At 35.5% G+C, this 20,428-nt stretch overlaps 2 long non-coding RNA genes across 2 annotated transcripts; one reads left to right on the forward strand and one right to left on the reverse strand.

Moving 5' to 3' along the window:
* Window positions 1–5,154: 5,154 nt before the first annotated feature.
* LOC127832252 (uncharacterized) lies at window positions 5,155–7,560 on the reverse strand. Its single transcript, XR_008026759.1, has 3 exons — window positions 7,110–7,560; window positions 6,874–6,981; window positions 5,155–6,731 (listed from the first exon to the last, which is right to left on the reverse strand). It is a non-coding gene; the product is annotated as an uncharacterized LOC127832252 (long non-coding RNA).
* Window positions 7,561–9,585: 2,025 nt separating this feature from the next.
* On the forward strand, window positions 9,586–19,918 carry LOC127832002 (uncharacterized). The gene is made up of 5 exons (XR_008026611.1): window positions 9,586–9,728; window positions 14,883–15,029; window positions 16,502–16,690; window positions 17,737–17,812; window positions 19,826–19,918. It is a non-coding gene; the product is annotated as an uncharacterized LOC127832002 (long non-coding RNA).
* Window positions 19,919–20,428: the final 510 nt, after the last annotated feature.

The following is a 20,428-nucleotide window of genomic DNA, read 5'->3' on the forward strand; positions in this document are numbered from 1 at the left end:
GGGGCCTTTTCACAGATTTTGACATGTTTTAGTCATTAAATGCTTTCTATTGATAAATGTAAACATTGGATCTTAAAAGCTCCAGTTAAAATCCAGAATAAAATTCTTTAAAAAAAAGTAGTCCGCAGCAGGGCTCGAACCAGAGACCCCCTTAGTCCTGGAGTAAATCGCATTAGCCTGCTCGACTATTCTGCCAAGTATAAATGATTGACGTATTTTATACCTAATATAAGCAATCTTCGTATTTTCACACAATTTAACAACAACAACATAACTCTCCAAAATTATTCGATCGTTTCGCGTTGCAACGCTTTATAATTTTTAAATCGTTAAAAAATGCATATAATGGCTATATTAGACCATGGTAAATATTCAGTAATACTGTTTCCTAAAAATAACATAACTAAAACGAAAATTTGCGAATCCGATGCAACGTTTTTTCAATTTTTGTCAATTTACCAAAACGTGAAAAGATCCCATTTTGCAATGTTGGATTGAGCTGAAAAGAATAAACAGATCAAAAGAGTTAATTAAATTGTGGTTACTTATCAATTTTCTGCAACTCATCTTGCTACTAGTTGTTTATAAAAATATATTTTATATTCGATATTCTTACGTGACCCACCCAGTCCTGTAAGCCGAAATGATCCGTAAAACAAAATTGTGTCTTTGTGTCGTATGAACGAATCTGCACTAAAACTAAATTTAGGTTCAAAACGTACATGCATGATCAGTTGTCAAATGAAAGTACGGTCGATATTCAAATGCATTATTTTTCTCTTTCCGGGATATTGTTTTAGTATGTTAATGCTACATTAACATATAAGTGAATATGAAGTGAAAACACCAAAACTAAACAAAGGTTGCGATAGACACCTATAAACTGTTAGATGCCCATAACATCACTTTAAATGAACTGTATCCCAGTAAAAGAGACATTAAGGCTATTGTGGCCAGTTAAGATCCAGTTCAGCCTGCAGTTGCTTGAAAGCTGTTTGCTTAAGAGCGGTTTTCTGACAATGACAAATAGTTTAATTGAATACTGATTAGACTGCCCTTTTTCTGTGACCTGGCTCATTAAATTCAGAAGCCTGGTAACAGTTTAACGTTAACTTCTTCTTCGTACTTCCTACAGTCAATTGCTGACTATTACAGGAAGGCCTATTATAGGCAGATGTGGACATTGTCGAGTCCGTTTCCTGGGAAGAACCAGTACTTGGTGTCTGTGGTGGAGATAATGAGATTGCTCCCAGAGTAGGGAGCAAACCCACGAACTCCCGATCGCTAGGCGGACACCTCATCCACTACACCACCGCGACCTTAATGTTACCAATGTGTCAGACCAGGGCCTGGATTTTGAAATCTAGGACATGCATGGTCAGAAGATGTCATTTAAGATAATACATTTTTCAAACAAATACAAATGCATACAAATATAAATAGTAAAATGCACTAAGTCAGAAGGCATTTGACTTCGGCTGGTGCCTTGGCACACCAGGTGTTTCGGTTGCAATAGTTTGATGGCGTCACTACTTGGATGTCTAGTTACATTATTTACAGTATATCAAACAGTATTTAGCATGAACCAATGATTTTTTTCAAACATAAATAATTGATGTAAAATGCTTTACGGAATAATATTTAAGGTTTAAGAAGGCATTTTCTTTTAGTTTTAAAGGATATCTTTGAAAATTATTTTTGTTTATGAATTTTTTGGCAACAAGGGGTAACGCATTTAAAAAAATGTAATTAATTTTCTGACAAAAAACTGGTACCATGAGTAGCATGAAACAATAATTTTTTTAAACATTTGTAATTGATGAAAAATGACTGCAAAAATAATATTTAGGGTCTAATTAAGCCTTTTTTTATTTTATTTTAATAGGTTACTCTGAAAATTATATTTTTCATGATATTTTTTTTGCAACAGGGGGTTATGAAATTTAAAAAATGTTACTGGGTTTTTAGACAAAAACTGGTACTATGATAATACTATGATGCACTTCGCCAAAACATTTACAATTATATTGTTTATTCTTGAAAATGTATTTCCCCTATTCACTAAAAATAACACTTTTGATCAGAAAATTCATATATAATGATGTTTACTTTTATTTTCAAGACGCATAATGCCTCTTTTTAGTTGTATTCAGCCACAAGTTCTTGTCAGCCACTTAAGGGTTATATGTTGCCTTTCTTTTACTAAATGCAAAATAATTCTACACTTTCAGACATTCATAAAATATTTTATGTCTTTACAACACCGACAGGCTTATAAATTTGTATATCAAGTACTTCCATACTAACAGGACCTTTCTAGGCGGGCAACCTAGCAACCTTGATTTGTTCATATCTTCCTTTCAATCTGTTATATATGTTATGAATCATTTGTTCGGAGAACATTTAATGTTTGTTATAACTTTTAAATAATTCAATGTTCAAATTGATATTGTTATTGACCGATAAACCAACATACTGATTAAAAGGGAATATTTTATTAATTATTTGCATTTTATCTTACATGAGAAATATTTGCCTAAATGTTTTTCAAACTATAGAGAAATGTATATACAATTAATAATTGACGACGTTTATCAAAAAAAATATTATGAAATGGAAGTTTAAAGAGAAAAATAAATAATGCAAATTTTATCAGATATCCGTAATAATTTCCAATATAATTGAGTGTCTGAGCAATGTGGATGAATGAATATATCGGATACAACGAACACTTGTCTACACTTGAATTATGATTTATTTTTCAATATTTTATGCATTTAAGTTTAGCCTTAATGCGTTTTTATAAGCATTTATAGACAGTGTCCCTCCCCAAAATCAAGGAAATATTACTTGTCATTTATTTGTGTAATGGTATACAATAAGTTTGTGGAAAAATATTTGAGAAAAACATTCGAAACGAAACTTGTCAGTGATTAAATTTTCCATATGGTTATGGAAATTACCGATCGTCGGTTTCCGAAAAACAATACGTCACGGTTTCCTAAAATATGAAGGTTGTGCCCAAAGATTTTGGTGTTTATGAACATTACTGGTTTATATTTTAATAATTTCAATTCTCATTTGATTAATAGGTAATTTAAAGGCTGATAAACTTGTAATATGCAAGCTATTCTTTTGTTTTGCATATGTCTGTCGATACATCTGCACAATCGGTAATTTCCGTAACCACTCGTTAAATTGTAGCAGACACAAGTTTAAATAAAAAAATTATGTTTTACACTAATATTCTACCTCTTTCATGCTTAAAACCACACATGTAATGCATGAATGATTTAAAAGTAATATTGCATCGTTTTCAGCCAGGAACACTGTCTATGACCGCGAAAAAAAAACATAACAAACTTTTTGATTTACGATATTTACTTTATAAATAGCTTGCATGCGGCATGGCATTGCATGTTCCGCAATATTAATATCTCGACTTTATTTATTGGATGATTTCGGACTGTTTCATCCAATCAGAAAATAGCTTTAAAACGTAATTTAGACCCATGTTTGGCGAGATAATTAAGTACCACTTTTTATACACTGCCAAATTGTGACATAACAAGTTGCCTCCCTAGTTGGTTCATGCTACTGTATTATTATGCCCCCCTTCGAAGAAAAGAGGGTATATTGTTTTGCACATGTCGGTCCGTATGTCCGTCCACCAGATGGTTTCCGGATGATAACTCAAGAATGCTTATGCCTAGGATCATAAAACTTCATAGGTACATTGATCATGACTCGCAGATGACCCATATTGATTTTGAGGTCACTAGGTCAAAGAGCAAGGTCACGGTGACCCGAAATAGTAAAATGGTTTCCTGATGATAGCTCAAGAACGCTTATGCCTAGGATCATGAAACTTCATGTGTACATTGATCATGACTCGCAGATGACCACTATTGATTTTGAGGTCACTAGGTCAAAGGTCAAGGTCTTGATGACCCGAAATAGTAAAACGGTTTCCGGATGATAAATCAAGAACGCTTATGCCTAGGATCATTAAACTTCAAAGGTTCATTGATCATGACTCGCAGATGAACAGTATTGATTTTTGATCACAAGGTCAGAGGTCAAGGTCACAGTGCCCCGAAATAGAAAAATGGTTTCCGGATGATAACGCAAGAACGCTTATGCATAGGATCATGAAACTTCATAGATACATTGATCATGACTCGCAGATGATCCCTATTGAATTTCAGGTCAGTAGGTCAAAGGTTATGGTCAAGGTGCCACGAAATAGTAAAATGGTTTTCGGATGATAACTCAACAACGTTTAAGTCCTAGGATCATGAAACTTTATAGGTACATTGATCATGACTCGCAGATGACCCATTATGCTTTTCAGGTCACTAGGTCAAAGGTCACAGTGACTCAACTTTGAAAAATGGTTTCCGGATGAGAACTCAAGAATGCTTACGCCTATGATCATGAAACTTCTTAGGTACATTGATCATGACTCGCAGATGACCCCTATGACTTTCAGGTCACAAGGTCAAAGGTCAAGGTCACGGTGACTTGACACAGTAAAATGGTTTCCAGATGATAACACAAGAAAGCTTACGCCTAGGATCATGAAACTTCATAGGTACTTTGATCATGCTCGCAGATGACGCCTATTGATTTTCAGGTCACTGGGTCAAAGGTCAAGGTCTCAGTGCCAAAAAACGTATTCACACAATGGCTGCCACTACAACTGACAGCCCATATGGGGGGGCATGCATGTTTTACAAACAACCATTTTCATAAAAATGTTTTCATGTAGTATACTTATATTGATATTTACAAAATTGATGCATAGAGTCCGTGGTCATGTGGTAATTAAACATTTTTTAAATTTAACCACTTTGATATGGAGTCCTGACCAGATCTCAAATGCATATCCCTTTTCTCTGTCACCATGGTCATCTCCTATCAAAATGGCAAATTATATGCAGAACGGTTCTTTATACACAATGGTTGAATGATAAAATTGACACCCTTTTCACATGGAAATTTCACTTTGACAGTCATGGAAAAAGAGCCTGCACAACACAGATCAAAAATATCTTGAAACTCTACATGTATGTGCATAAATATCTCAAGTCTTCATGAAATCAGGAAAACAAAAATGTTTTTAAAGTCCTTAATTGACCTGGCTATAGTAATTAGATTATTATAAGCTCAATTAGTCTATTTATGTCAAATGCTTTGTGTATTGTAAACATACACACACTATTGCAGGTACATGATAGCAATAACTAATAACAAAGCCACCCATACTATAAAGTCCAATCGCAAAGCCTGTGAGAAAAATTTGAACTCATTGAGTGTAATCACACAACGTGCTCATAGTGAGCTTTTGTGATCGCTTTATGGCCGTCGTGAGCCGTCAACATTTGCCTTGTTAACTCTGTGGATGCCACGTTTATATTCCAATCTTCATAAAATTGGGCCAGAATATAAGTCTCATTGATATCTTGGATCAGTTCGAAAATGGTTACAATTGGTTGAAAAACATGGCTGCCAGGGGGTGGGGCATTTTTCCTTATATTGCTATAGTAAAACATTGTTAACACTCGAGAGGTCACATTTATTTTCCGATCTTCATAAATTTTGGTCACAATATTTGTCCCAATAATATATTGTTATCTCAGGTGAACGACTTTGGGCCTTTCAGGCTCTCTTGTTTGTTCATCTTACCATTTGAAGAAAAGATATCATTGCTCAGATGTCTTTTACTTTCAGAATGTGTTATGCTGCATTTCTTATGTGGCTTGTTCGGGGTATATTGTTTAGCACATGTCAGTCAGTCCGTCAGTCGGTCCGTCCACCAGATGGTTTCCGGATAATGACTCAAGAACGCTTAGGCCTAGGATCATGAAACTTCATAGGTACATTGATGATGACTGGCAGATGACCCCTATTGATGTTCAGGTCATTAGGTCAAAGGTCAAGGTCACAGTGAGTCAAAACAGTTTAATGATTTCCGGATGATAACTCAAGAATGCTTACGTCTAGGATCATGAAACTTCATAGGTACATTGATCATGACTTGCAGATTACCTCTATTGATGTTTAGGTCACTAGATCAAATGTCAAGGTCCAAGTGACTCAAAACAGTAAAATAGTATCCGGGTGATAACTGAAAAATGCTTACACCTAGGACCATTAAACTTCATAGGTACATTGATCATGACTGGTATATAACCCTTATTGATTTTCAGGTCACTTGGTCAAAGGTCAAGGTCACAGTGACTCATAACAGTAAAAAGGTTTCCTGATGATAACTCAAGAATAGTAAGGCCAACTGACTAATGGGGTTGTTTACTCTCGGGACTTCGGTTAAAAACCATTGCCCGAGCACACTGCTTAACATAAAACTCTGCATAAAAAGGTCGAAAACTGGCCATAAAATAGACAGCCCGATTTTACTGGGCTGTACCATTGATATAAATAGAAAACTTTGCAGTGTTGGTGCGATGCCTTAATAAAAATCTATTGGTTTAAAAATACCTATCCTTATTTAGGAAGCGTTAAAAACGCAGTACTTTACACTGGCTGGGCCTAACGCTGTTAAAAAGCGGCTTTTTATTGGTTGATACACTTTTAAAACGATGGCGCTTATTGGAGATCGTTGCCTTCAACGAGTAGCCTCACCATTTCCGATTCCTGTCTGAGATGATGAACTAGTCGGTAGAAACCGACGCCGCTGCCGGCTTTCCCATTCAGGCGGTTGTGGTAACCTGTAAATATAATATATATATATAGTATGTACCGGTATATTAAAGAAATACACGAATCATATAGTTAAATAGTACATATATATACTCGTCTTCGCGACTGCATATCAGCTCGACATCCTACATATATATATGTATAACTTACCTTGAATGGCCCGTCAACGAACCATCGCTTCGCCTGACGCAGGATGTCAGCATCGAACTGGATGTCCTTCACTAGGAACTCATCAGAATTGATGAAGTCGGCGTCAACCTGATTAGGGAAATTCTTAATATTGTTCATTATTGATATAAACATTTTGCTGCTATATATATGAAGTTTGAATATCTAAAAATAACACGTACGTTTGTTTTGGTACTTTTAATTACATTTTCACTTACTTCGAAGTCAAGAGTATCTGGCTCTTTACTGCTCGGGCCTGAGGATTCAACATAGGTTATACAATACTAGTATATAACATCAAAACGCCCTGGTCCTCTAGGATTGTTTTTGACAGCGCCGCGTTAAAGCTGTCTTCTTGTATCGGTTCGACTACGTCGATGACGTCTGTAATATCGAACTCCAGTGTCGGTGAAGGTCATGTCGCCATCGGAGCGATCGTCGGCAGACAGAGTTGTTGAGTCGATCACAGGGACGGCAGATGGTTCGAAGTCGTCAATCGGAAACACAGTATAACACATTGTTGCAAGAACAGCGAGGACAACATCTTTTAGAGACGTCAACATTAATTCATATTTCGAAACGATTGGCACAGCGAATAATTTTAAAACAATTTTAAAAACCTCGTCATGAGTCGTGTGCATGTCGACTAGAGTGTCATCTGCGTATGGATCAACCAGGTCGGCATAAGGGTCGCGATCACCTGACTGAAACACATAAATAATCATATCATCTCAGTTTAATATTTTACTTTCAAACAGACAAAAATCAATCATTAACTTGGATAATATAAGAATATGAGCCTCGCTATGTTAATAGGGGGTTTAATGCATGTGCGTAAAGTGTTGTCCCAGATTAGCCAGTGAAGTTTGCACAGGCTAATCAGGGACGACACTTTCCTACATAACTAGATTTATGCAAAAGCCTTTCTTACTTCCAAACATAGAATACACTCGGAAAGTGTCTGTAAGTGAAAAAGTATTGATTAACATAACATACCTCATCACAAGGGACACTCACTTCTAGCAGTGGCATTGGGCGATCGTCACCGGCATCGTCGTCGTCGTCAAACTGGGGAACTGTGGCCTATGTAAAATTGTGCCATATGAACACGACATGTATTACCAAATTTTATTGTTGAAGTTACGATGATATTACTACATTACTAGTATTTAATCACTAGTCACCGTTTAGTCACCGTTTCACTAATCACAGGAAAAGGACTCGAGAGTGAATCGGCTAAGGTTTTCGGTGCAATTGAGCTTACACAAATAAGTTTTAAATAAATATCAAGCCTCGTCAGATTACAAAAATAATATCACTTACGCTTATCTCTAGGACGGGCATTTCGTTGTCCAGGGCCTCTGCGTCAATGCATGGACGACACACATACGTTACTTCCCCGAGACGCATCGCCTCCCGATATGCTGTCTGGGTTATGTCTGTATTAATATAAGCATTAAAAACCCGATATAAACACCACAAGAGACTTATTGTATTCAGTTTTTTTTTATAATATCACATAGAATACAGCATATTATTTCTTTCGGTTCAAGTCTTCCGAATTTAATGTAGCTAGTTGTAAATCGTTTAAGAAACTATTTTAAAATGCGCAATTATCAATAGGTGTCAATAAGTGTCATAATCTACTAATCAAAACAGATGCAACAAACTGTGAATGACCCTTAATTGACACTTTGATACCCGGTCTGACTAGCGAGGTTTTTTTGTACATGCAAATTCTTTCAAGTTTTTATATTTTAAACATTGAAAGAAATGTTGATTACAAGAGGACTACCCTAATCAAAATAATGTACAAAACAAGCTACAAACAGATCCTCATATAATATGTAAATTATATATGTTAAATATATTAAATATATATATGTAATATTCATATAATATAATACTATAACTTATATTATTGCGTATATATATATATATTTGTACATTGTATTGTCATATTTTAAAATCACAGTGTATTTGCAATATTCTGAATATAAGAGGAAAGTATCAAAATCGGAATCCCGGTTCGGAATGTATCTCCTGTTCGTCAATACAACCAACGTCGAATGGTAGGTATTATCTCACGGAAAATACGTATAAACGTATAAATTTATTTGAATGTTATTTATTTTAAATGTTTAAATACATTATGTTTTCATGCAAGTATGGCACTTTACATCTACGATAATTCCGTACATTTAATGTATACTGAATACTGCGCTCGATCCCTAGGTAAAATCAATGTACCTATGCGATTTTTGTGCACATATATAAAATACTAACACAACGACGGAAGCTAAGTAAAAATTAAATGAACTTTCTCTTACAAATAGACGTTTTGTCTTATTATTCGGTATCTTATAATTATGGTAAACATGAATTTCATATAGTACATTTTGAAAACGTTACCTGTGCCACATTTGCGGTGTTGCCATCGGTTGCACCAGTCGCAATCAACTGCATGCTGGCGGGGCCGCACCTCCTTACCGCATCCTACACAAGGATAGGAGGCCATACCACAACACTCAACGATATACAAACACTATAATTCAAACTCTAAATAAAGTCCGGTATACTTTCCAATTTAACGAATAAAAAAGCAACTACTATCACCCGATCCTGTTTTATTAGCTACTACTAGTAGAAACTTATTAGACTTTTTAGACTACTACTACTAATAATAAAAGATGCCTTTCCTACCGCGGTAAAATTTATTAGCTACTGCCAACACTAATAAAAGATCGCGGTTGGCCTGAATTATTTCGACCAATCAATCAAAAGCACTCTTTACGGCAACAAAGATGGAGGCATCCAGTTCTGTTGCAGTACCGACGGTAGGCTACTTTCTAAATTTCTATATCATCACGATTAAGTTTTGGCGTATCTGCATGTTTATTTAGCGACTGAAGACAATAACGATTGCTTTCACTGAAATATTGTTTCAAGGAATCTGATTGTGCTATAGACGTCTATTTTGGATTTAAGGCGTTATTATTTTCGACTGACCTACTTTCGCTAGGTAGCGACTTCAATGATTTTTATTTTTTTTAGATAACCAATTGATGTTATACATAATTTTGCAGGGAATTACATCACAAGTACAAAAATGAAAAAAAAATGAAAATCGGTTGAACGTAAGTGGAGTAATCCCCCTTTGAAAATTTCAAAAAATGTGATTATTCTGCTAAAAACACATTTCAAGCTATTTAATTAGTTCTTTGGTGAGAACTTAGTGATTATATGTATAGTTTTGAAAGGAATGACATATCAAGTACAACACTGTAAAAAAAAAAGAAAATCGGTTGACTATTAGCGGAGTTATCTCCCTTTGAAAATTGAAAAAAAAGGCGATTTTTCATGTAAAAAACACATTTTGAGTGTTGAAATTATTAATGTGATATTATGATGCAGAATACAAGTTGTCTGCTATGTTCAGCAAGCCATTCTGATGTTTTGTTAAGTGAAAATGTAATGTGTGATTCCATAGTTATTGTATTAATGTTGGGTTTGCAAGACAGCAGATGATCTACATAAGAAAAAACACGTTCTGGGAATTTATTGTGTCGACCCACCCACTATTTTAATGTTTCGTTTTTACCTACTCTACTGTAAACACAATAAAATCAAAATAAAGCATAAACACAAACAAATTTAATCAAAGAAACTAGGCTATTAACAAATCACAAAAAATCCTACCATATAAGTTATGCTTGGGCGAGTAGTTATATATGTGGGGCGAATCCTTATATAATAAGGGGCGAGTTTATATGGGGCGAGTCGTTCCCTATCTGGCTACATTACTAGTTCTTTTTGAATGCTCTGAGCTTGTATGGGTGCATACGGAGTGTCAATAGCTGTGAGTAACTATTTCACAACTGTGTTTATATTGTTTCTAAAATTTCACATTTTCGATTAAATGACCCACAGCCTTTTCACAAAATGACCAGGCTAGGGCATCTTCACAAATTTTGGTGAAAAACCCATGCAGTCCCATAATACACTGCTTTTTATATCCCCCACCAACAAGGATATGTGAATCGCAGCCATCCGTCCGTTCCAATTGTGTCCGGAGCATAACTTCATCATTTATAAAGCCAGTTTTATTAAACTTGCTACAAATGTTCCCCATCATTAGATTATGTGTCACCCTTAATTACCAGGTCCCTGGCCACATCCAAGGTCAAGGTTACACTTATAGGTCAAATGTCTATGCGGTCAAATGTTTCCATCCAGTTCATGTCCATAGCATAACTTCATTTATTAATATTAAGCCAATTTCATTAAACTTGCTGCGAATGTTCCCCATTGTTAGATGGTGTATCGCGCTAAACAACCAGACACTACCTCCAAGGTGAAGGTCACACTTAGGTAAAGCGTCTTTATATGGTACAATGTTTCCATCCAGTTCGTGTCCAGAACATGATGTCATTTATTAGGTGAATTTCATTTAACTTGGCACAAACATTCGGCACCATTATTCAATGTGTCTTGCTTAAAGGGTTTCCTGCCTCCAAGGTAAAGGTCACACTTATATGTCAAATGTCCATAATGTTCTACACTTATTTATGTCAAGAGCATAATTTTGTTATTTTTAGCTTTTGTCCGTCGTGCGTCGTCCATCATCAACATTTTGCCTTGTGAACACTCTAGAGGCCACATTTATTGTCTGATCTTCATGAAATTTGGTCAGAACATTTGTCCCATTGATACCTCGACTGAGTTTTAAACTGGGTCTTGCTGGGTCAAAAACTAGGTCACTAGGTCAAAAAAAAAGAAAAACCTTGTGAACACTGTAGAAGTCACATTTGATGCCCAATCTTCATGTAACTTTGTCAAAATGTTTGTCTAAATGATATGTTGGTTGAGTTCAAAAATGATTCCGGCCCATTAAAAAAAAAACATGGCTGCCAGGGGGCAGGGCAGTATTTCTAATATGGCTATAGAGAAACCTTATAAACACTCTAGAAGTCACAATTTTTGCCCAATCATCATGAAACTTGATCAAAACATTGGTTGCATTGATATCTCGGACGAGTTCGAAAATGGTCCAGATCGGTGAAAAAACATGGCCGCCAGGGGGCGGGGCAGTTTTCCTTATATGGCTATGGTAAAACCTTGTTAACACTCTAGAGGCCACATTTATTGTCCAATCTTCATGAAATTTGGTCAGAAGATTGGTCTGTATGATATCTTCAGGCTTTTTCCGCTCCATTTTGGGAAAACGCCACACTGGAATTTTGGGAATTTCGCGTCGTGAAAACCCCCATTTTGGGAAAAAAAATAATCGCAAAATTGGCTCAATTGGGAAAAATTATCGCATGTAAATTATTTAAAACAGTGTTTCTTATATTTCAAAGAAGCCGTTTACTGGTAAATAACGACTATTTTGATAACTTACTATTAAAATTTTACAAAATATGAACATGTGTGATTAGTGCAGGTTTTTTAATCTGAATTTGGAGAAAAGGCTTGGCCTTTTTGAGGTGAAAAAAATCGCGGGAAGCGCCGGATTTTAAGGAAGAAAAGGAAAGTCTTAAATAATCATTAACATATTTTACAGTTCTTAAAACAAATTCAAGGCAACAGATAATTTAATTATGCAATACTTTCTATTTTCTACACCAGATCAGGTCAACTTGTATATTTAAAGGGTAAAAAAAAAAAAAAAAAAAAAAAAAAAAAAAAAAAATTTTTTTTTTTTTTGTGAATTGGGAAATTTTTTTTTCAATTGGGAAAAAAACAACCAGATTTGCATTGGGAATGGGGCCGAATTTCGGACCCGTGGCATAGGGCGGAAAAAGCCTGATCTTGGATGAGTTTGAAAATGGTTGACTTACGTTTGCCTGAAAAACATGGCAGGCTGCCAAGGGGCGGGGCATTTTTCCTTATATGGCCATATATGGCTATAGTAAAACCTTGTAAACACTATAGAAGCCACATTTATTGTCCATTCTTAATGAAATTTGGTCAGAAGATTGGTCGCAATGATATCTTGAATGTGTTCAAAAATCGTTAAGTTGGCTTGAAAAACATGGTTGCCAAGGGGCGGGGCATTTTTCCTAATATGGCTATTGTAAAATCTTGTTAACACTCTAGAGGCCACATTTATTGTCCGATCTTCATGAAACTTGGTCAGAAGATTCATCCCAATAATAGCTTGGACGAGTTCAAAAATGATGCAGATTGGTTGAAAAACATGGCCGCAAGGGGGGCGGGGCATTTGTCCTTATATGGCTATAGTAAAACCTTGTTAACATTCTAGAGGCCACATTTATTTTCCGATCTTCATGAAACTTGTTCAGAAGATTTGTCCTAATGATATCTTGGATGAGTTCGAAAATGGTTTCGGTTGCTTAAAAAATATGGCCACCAGGGGGCGGGGCATTTTTCCTAATATGGCTATATATCATGCTGTAGAAAAACCTTGTTAACACTCTAGAGGCCACATTTATTGTCCGATAATCATGAAACTTGGTCAAATGATTTGTCCCAATGATATCTTGGATGAGTTTGAAAATGGTTCCGGTTGGTGGAAAAACATGGCCGCCAAGGGGCGTGGCATTTTTCCTTATATAGCTATAGTTAAACATTGTTAACACTCTAGAAGCCATATTTATTGTACGATCATCATAAAAATTTGTCAGAAGTTTTGTCCCAATGATATTCTGGACAAGTTCAAAAATGGTTCCAGTTGCTTGAAAAACATGGTCACCAGTGGGTGGGGCATTTTTCCTTATATGGACTTATGAATCTTCATGAAATTTTGTCCGTATATTTGTTTAAATGATATCTTGGATGTGTATGAAAATGGTTCTGCCCCGGCGAAATGTTGTTCATGATTTCATGAACACTTCAAGCCAATCAAGAACTGTTCATGAACGGTTCTGAAAAAGTTCCTGAGCTTGGTTCATGAACTTTTGGACATGAACTGTTCTTAAGACATGTTCATGAACTGTTTATGAATTATTGTTGAACATTTCAAAGTTCATGAACAGTTCTTCATCTAACCATAAATACTTAGTGATGAACATTTCATGCACAAGTATTTCTAATGACTTTTCTGAGACAGCCTTTAAGGATCCATCATGAATAATTCATGAATTCCTTTGTGCTAGATGTTTCATACATATTTTTGAAAGTAATATTGAAATGTCTAGCATACAAATCTTGTAGATTTGTGAAACCTGTGAAAATAGTATGAATATGCATAGTACTTCCACTGTAAGTTAGAGTTCTTGACCTGTTCTAGAGAATTTTAAGAACATTTGTACAAGAACTGTTCAAGAACTGCCTTCAGAACACTTCAATAACTTTTTAAGGACCTTTCCTGTTCTTGAATTATTCTTAAACTATTCTTGAACACTTTAAGGACTTTTTTGAACAACAGGTTTCCTTCTGGCTGCCAGGGGGCGGGGCATTTTTCCTTATATGGCTATAGTAAAACCTTGATAACACTCTAGAGGCCACATTTATTTTCTGATCTTCATGAAACTTGGTCAGAAGATTTGTCCCAATTATATCTTGTTATTTCAGGTGAGCAACTTTGGGCCTTTCAGGCACTCTTGTTTAAAAACATTGCATGTTCTGTACATTTCCAAAAAGGAAAACCATTTTGTCATTTAATAAGACCCAGTTCATTCACTGCACAATTTATGAAGTTATGACTTCTTAAAGGGGGCAACATAAAAACAGCACCCTCCTATTTTGCTCTTGATCTTTCTTTACCTCAGATGTGGAAGGACCTCATAAACTTATTTTGAAAGTTTGCGTTTCCTTAAACTTACTCTATTTTTCACCATTTAAAAATTCAAGAACACATAATAAACTTAAAACAATGTTTGCCCACATGTTGGTCTGGCCCCGCAACAGTCCATATTCTTTCTCTCATACTGCTACCAATGTTCTGCCAAGAGTGCATTTTATGTATAATCATTTGATAATTAACTATCTTAACACAAAATTTAAAACTCGTAATTATCTTTATGCAGGTAGGACTGCCTAAGGATGGATCAAACAATATTGGAGGTGCAATTTGCGGCATACCGAGGGACACTCAATTACCCCCATGGCAGGGCAGGACCCCCCCCCCTGGCCCCCAGTGAATGCCGACTTGTTCTTTTCTGCAATGAAGACTTGTAAGTATTCCACATTGTGAAAACTGGTTCATGGGTTTGTTTCTGGAGTTGAAATTATTGTTTGTGAAATTGTGAAGTAGCCTGCAATCAGCCGCTGTTTTATTAGGTGAAAATGCCCTGTATCTATGAACACTTTCAACACTCCTAAATCAACTGACCATATTTGGATCTTTAAAATTACCTACTTTTGCACTTTAATTAAGAATTATCAAATTCTTGGTATACCAAAATGGTGCATTTCATATGACACCAATACTGCTTGCTAAAAAGCTTTCACAGTTGCATGAATTTTATCTTTAAACCTTTTCAAAGACCCACATCACTCAAATTCAGTTGATCTTGACATTGACCTATTTTTTGCACTAAGACTTCAAATGGGCAAATGAATTGATACTGATCCGCCTTCCACCAGGGGTGTCACCATTTATATTTATATTTTAATTTAGGGTCACTGTCACATAACCCGAAATTTAATGTTAAAACCCTTTCATGCCTTAGAAATGTTTGTCATGCTTTAATAACCTTTTTGCGCTTTGGTCATTTTAAAAAACTTTCAAAAAAAATTTGTTTTAAATTAGTGCATGTTCAATGTCACAAGACATTCAATTTTGCTATAGGTCAGCCCCTGTTTCAACATGGAATGTTGAGTTTCTCTGTGGATACTGATTTATCAGGAGCATGCTACTTAGATACTAAAGGCTTCAACTAGACTATTTAACTGTGAGAAAAGTGGAGCTTGCCATCTGCAGATGGCAATTGTATTATCCTACTAATGTAACCTTTGGGAGAATTTTATTGAACCATAGTTTTTCATCTTTGCGTATGTTTTCTGCAATGTCTTAGAAGCTTTTCTTATTTCTTCTCAACGAAAATGCATACAGTCGGAAAGAAGAAAACTTTAAAACTTTTATACATATGAGTAGTGTTCTGAGAAAACTGGGCATAATGCATGTGCGTAAAGTGTCGACCCAGATTAGCCTGTGCAGTCCGTACAGGCTTATCAGGGACGACACTTTCCACTTATATTGGATTTTTGCTAAAAAAAGACTTCATTTAAACGAAAAATGTCATAAAAGCAGAAAGTTTTGTCCCTGATTAGCCTGTGCGGATTGCACGGGCTAATCTGGGACAACACATTACGCACATGCATTAAGCCCAGTTTTCTCAGAACAAGACACATATATACCCATACTTCAAGAACAATCCCTGGAAGCTATACTGAGACTATATATCATGTCTTGATAAGTATAAATATGATTAACAATGAAGACAGAGAAATATAATAAAGTTTGATGTTTTACATTTCAAATACCGGTAAAAAAACAACTGTATGATTATGTTTTGAAGATTATTTAATTGTACTATCTATACAAGGAAATTGTTGCTACATGTAGTTAGACACGTAGATTGTTATAACTACTACTTTACCTTAAGTATTGCTGCTCATGCGAGTCAACGTTCCTGCATTACAGGTTTAGGGACGTCTTGGCATCTAAGTGCAGAATTTGAAGCAAATGTGACATCAACCCTCTAGACCGATGAGAGAAACAACACTGAACTTAAATTTCGGATATAACCCTGAACAATTGTCATCAATCACATGACATGCTGCTCACCACTAGAGGAAGACCCCTATTGAATTTGGCTTTGATTCCTCTAAGGTAAAGGTCACATACATACTTCCTTTATGTGACAGCCTTGTTGAAGGGATATCTTAAGTTCTGTCTGTGACTCTTCCTCGTATTTGGATTAGTTGTTGCTTACCACTAGAGGAAGACAGCTATTGATTTTGGCGTTAATATCTTGAAGGTCCATGTCACTAGGCCATATTATTAATTTTCTTTATTAGCAACCTTGTTCAAGTGATTTTTTTCAGTTCTTTATGCCAAGACGAAGACTTCTATCCATTTTGGTGTTGATACTCCAAAGGTCAAGGTCACATCTTTACCCGGTATATGGTTTTGTTGTATGAAAATAGTGTCTGAGAGATATACTTAAGTACCTCTTGACACTCTCAACCTAAGTTGCCTGTAACTAACAGAACACAAGGTCAAGCTCACATTCTAACCTTTCTATTTCATGAAGTAATTTCTCATCTGTCCTGGGAACACATAATATGATAATTGTATTTTCATGTTTTTTGCCAAGAAATTTCTATTCAGGATCTTTTATTGTATGGTAGCATATGAACGTACTATTGTACTGTAAATATGCATTTAGGATGGCATGCATGTTTCACAAACATTTTTTATCTGTGATATGAGGCTACTTTGTGATTAAATTGCAATTGCTGCACAAACAGGACAAATAATGATGTCCCCCCTCCTTTTATATGTAGGAATACATTTTAAAAATACCATAAATTTCCTAATTTTACGTGTAATGGCTATACATTTTATAAAAAGCAATCCTTTATTGATGGACTCTTTTAAAAAATAAAAAAAATAATTCACAACATGGTCCTGGTAGAATTTCTTTTCTGAAAATAGTGCCATTTAAAGACATTAACTAAAGTGCACTTGCTCATACAGGTTTTCTCGTGCACATTTTATTCAAGAAGGTTTTACTAGAACTTTAATGTTCCACTGCACGCAAGAATTGTCATTATGAAATGACCCCTTTCCTATATATACATATCAGGGTTCATTTTACGAATGAATACTAAGTATTGTTAAATTATAATATTTATACATTAATTAATTTACAGTAACTGACCAGACACTAGAAGGTCCAGGTGCTGATAAACTACACAAGATCAAGTCCTGGTGTACTACACCCTACAGGTATTGGCTTGTGATAAAAGGAGTGGCATGGTTGTACTTTTATATAGGAGAAATATTGTGTATGACATGCATTAAGAAAAGAGATGAATTTTTATGCCTAAAGGCTGGCACATAATTTTTAGCTCGGCTGTTTTTGGAGAAAACCCGAGGTATTGTCATAGCAAGCTCTTCGTCCGCCGTCCGCGTCGTGCTGAAACCTTGACATTTTGCTCTAACATCAAAGTGCTTCCACCTACAACTTTGAAACTTCATATGTAGATGCATCTTGATGAGTTCTACACGCCACACCCATTTTTGGGTCACTAGGTCAAAGGTCAAGGTCACTGTGACGACAAAAAAAAATATTCTGACAAACTTTCATTTATTCAAAATTGCACCCACAGCCGAGCGTTGGCACCCGTTATGTGGTGCTCTTGTTTTAATCGTATGTTGGTCAGTACGTCTGTCCACAATTGTGTGTCTCGTTTATATCTTTACAACTTATGGATGGATTTTTAAATAACCTGGCACAAATGTGTAGCATAGTAAGAGGAAGTGTCACGTGCAAGACCCTGGTCCCTGTCTCAAAGTTCAAGGTCACACTTAGCTTTTTAAGGTCATATTTTAAGATTCTACATTGATTGGCCTGTTTGGTCGATATCTTTGTCATTAATGGATTTTAAAATGACATGGCACATATGTACAGCACAGTATGAGGAAGTGACGCTTGAAAGACCTAGGTCCCTAGCTAAAATGTCAAGGTCACACTTAGACTTTCAAGCTTACCGGTATATTTCATGATTGTGCATTTATAGATGTGTCCAGTCCATATGTTTGTCATTAGTTGATGGTTTTTAAAATACCTTGGCACAAATATGTAGCACAGTAAGAGGGAATGTCGGGCTTAAGACCATCCTTATCTCAAAAATCAAGGTCACAATTAACCTTTTAAGGTATTATTTTAAGTGCATTGATAGGCGTGTCCTGTCCATATTTTTGTCATTAGTGGATGGATTTTAAAATAACATGGCACAAACGTATAGCACAATATGACGAAGTGTCATGCGCAAGACCCAGTTCCCCAGGTCAAAGGTCAAGGTCACACTTATACTTTCAAGATCATATTTCATCATCTGCATTTAAAGGCGTGTTGGGTCAACATCTTTGTTATCAATGAATTGCTTTTAAAATAACTTGGTACAAATGTGTAGCACAGAAGACGAAGTGACACGCGCGGCTCAGGTCTCTTTATGGATTTTGCATTAAGAGGTGCAGCTGGTCTGTCGTGTGTTTGACCAAGGTCCCTATCCCAAATGTCAAAAACCCAGCGGGGGCATGTGTCATCCTCTGGAGTCAGTTCTTGTTTTGTCACAGAATACTAGTATTTTAAAAGAAAGTTCTTACGGACATAGAGATTACCATGTATTTAAGCTGGTATATGACTATCTATAATCTTATGGATATTGATGCAAATTGTCATTGATGACATGGCTAGGTCATGGTCACGAAGATGTGGGTGAACCTTGTTGCCTCTAAAGACATGTTTAAAGTAAAGTTGTGTTTGGACCACAACTTTGTCAAGCATTATGTGATTGTAAAATAAATTGGCGCAATTGACCACTATGATGATATCGAGATGAGGATGTCGCATGAAGCAACCATTTTGTTTATTATTTTTTTAACAATTGTGTGTTTTAGTTTTATTTGGTTAATTGTACAAATATGAATAAGCATGACACGTTTTTATTGTATAATATATGTTATTAATTACCGGAGTCCCTTTAAAATTAATGTTTAATATGATTCTGTACACTTTCAAGTTTTGTTGGGATCAACTTTAGATTTATGGCCTCTTAATTGATGGTAATTGAGGAATTTTGTATGTACGGAGCCATCGCATAGAATTTTATTAATTCAATTAAATTTAATATCATCACACTGGTTGAGATTAAATGAATTTTTTCAGTTCATTGATTGTTTGTTTAAATAAGTTCCATGTGCTATAATTTACTTGACTTTAAATGTCTCTTTCAGTGTTTCTGGCGGCTGGTGGAGCGATTAAAGAAAAGCCATGCTAATGTTGCAATGATATGTATGCTAAACAAAATAAATAAATTAAAAAAAAAATGTTTTAATTATTGTTGTTAAATATAATTTATCAAACTTCCTTAGATGCAAAAGCCAGTGTATCGGTTTGATTTCATGGCCACGGTATAATTTAAGTATATTAGCTTTAGAAATTTGGGCATTAAAATGGAAGTAAATATGACATTTACATCATTTGACAGTTAACTAACAATAAAAAACGCGTTATTTATTAAATTGAATTACAGAAATATTGCTAATTCTAATTGCATTGAATAATGAAACAATAGTGATGTTCCAACAACGCCAAACAGAGGGCTATGAACGACTTTATCAACATGATATCTCGTCTGAAGGATTTCGCTCCATGTTAATTATTAAAATGGTAATGGTGACTCATTTAAGGTTTTAACTTATATCACATTTATGAGCCCATTTTTGACAGGATGAGGGTATCACGTGATAGTCAAGATGGTGACGTCCATGCCGAGACAGTTATTTTTTGCCTTTTTATACCCTTATTACTTCTGTTTATTGTTTAAATGACGCTCA

Source organism: Dreissena polymorpha, chromosome 5, assembly GCF_020536995.1.
Source record: "Dreissena polymorpha isolate Duluth1 chromosome 5, UMN_Dpol_1.0, whole genome shotgun sequence".
Classification (NCBI taxonomy): Eukaryota; Metazoa; Mollusca; class Bivalvia; order Myida; family Dreissenidae; genus Dreissena; species Dreissena polymorpha.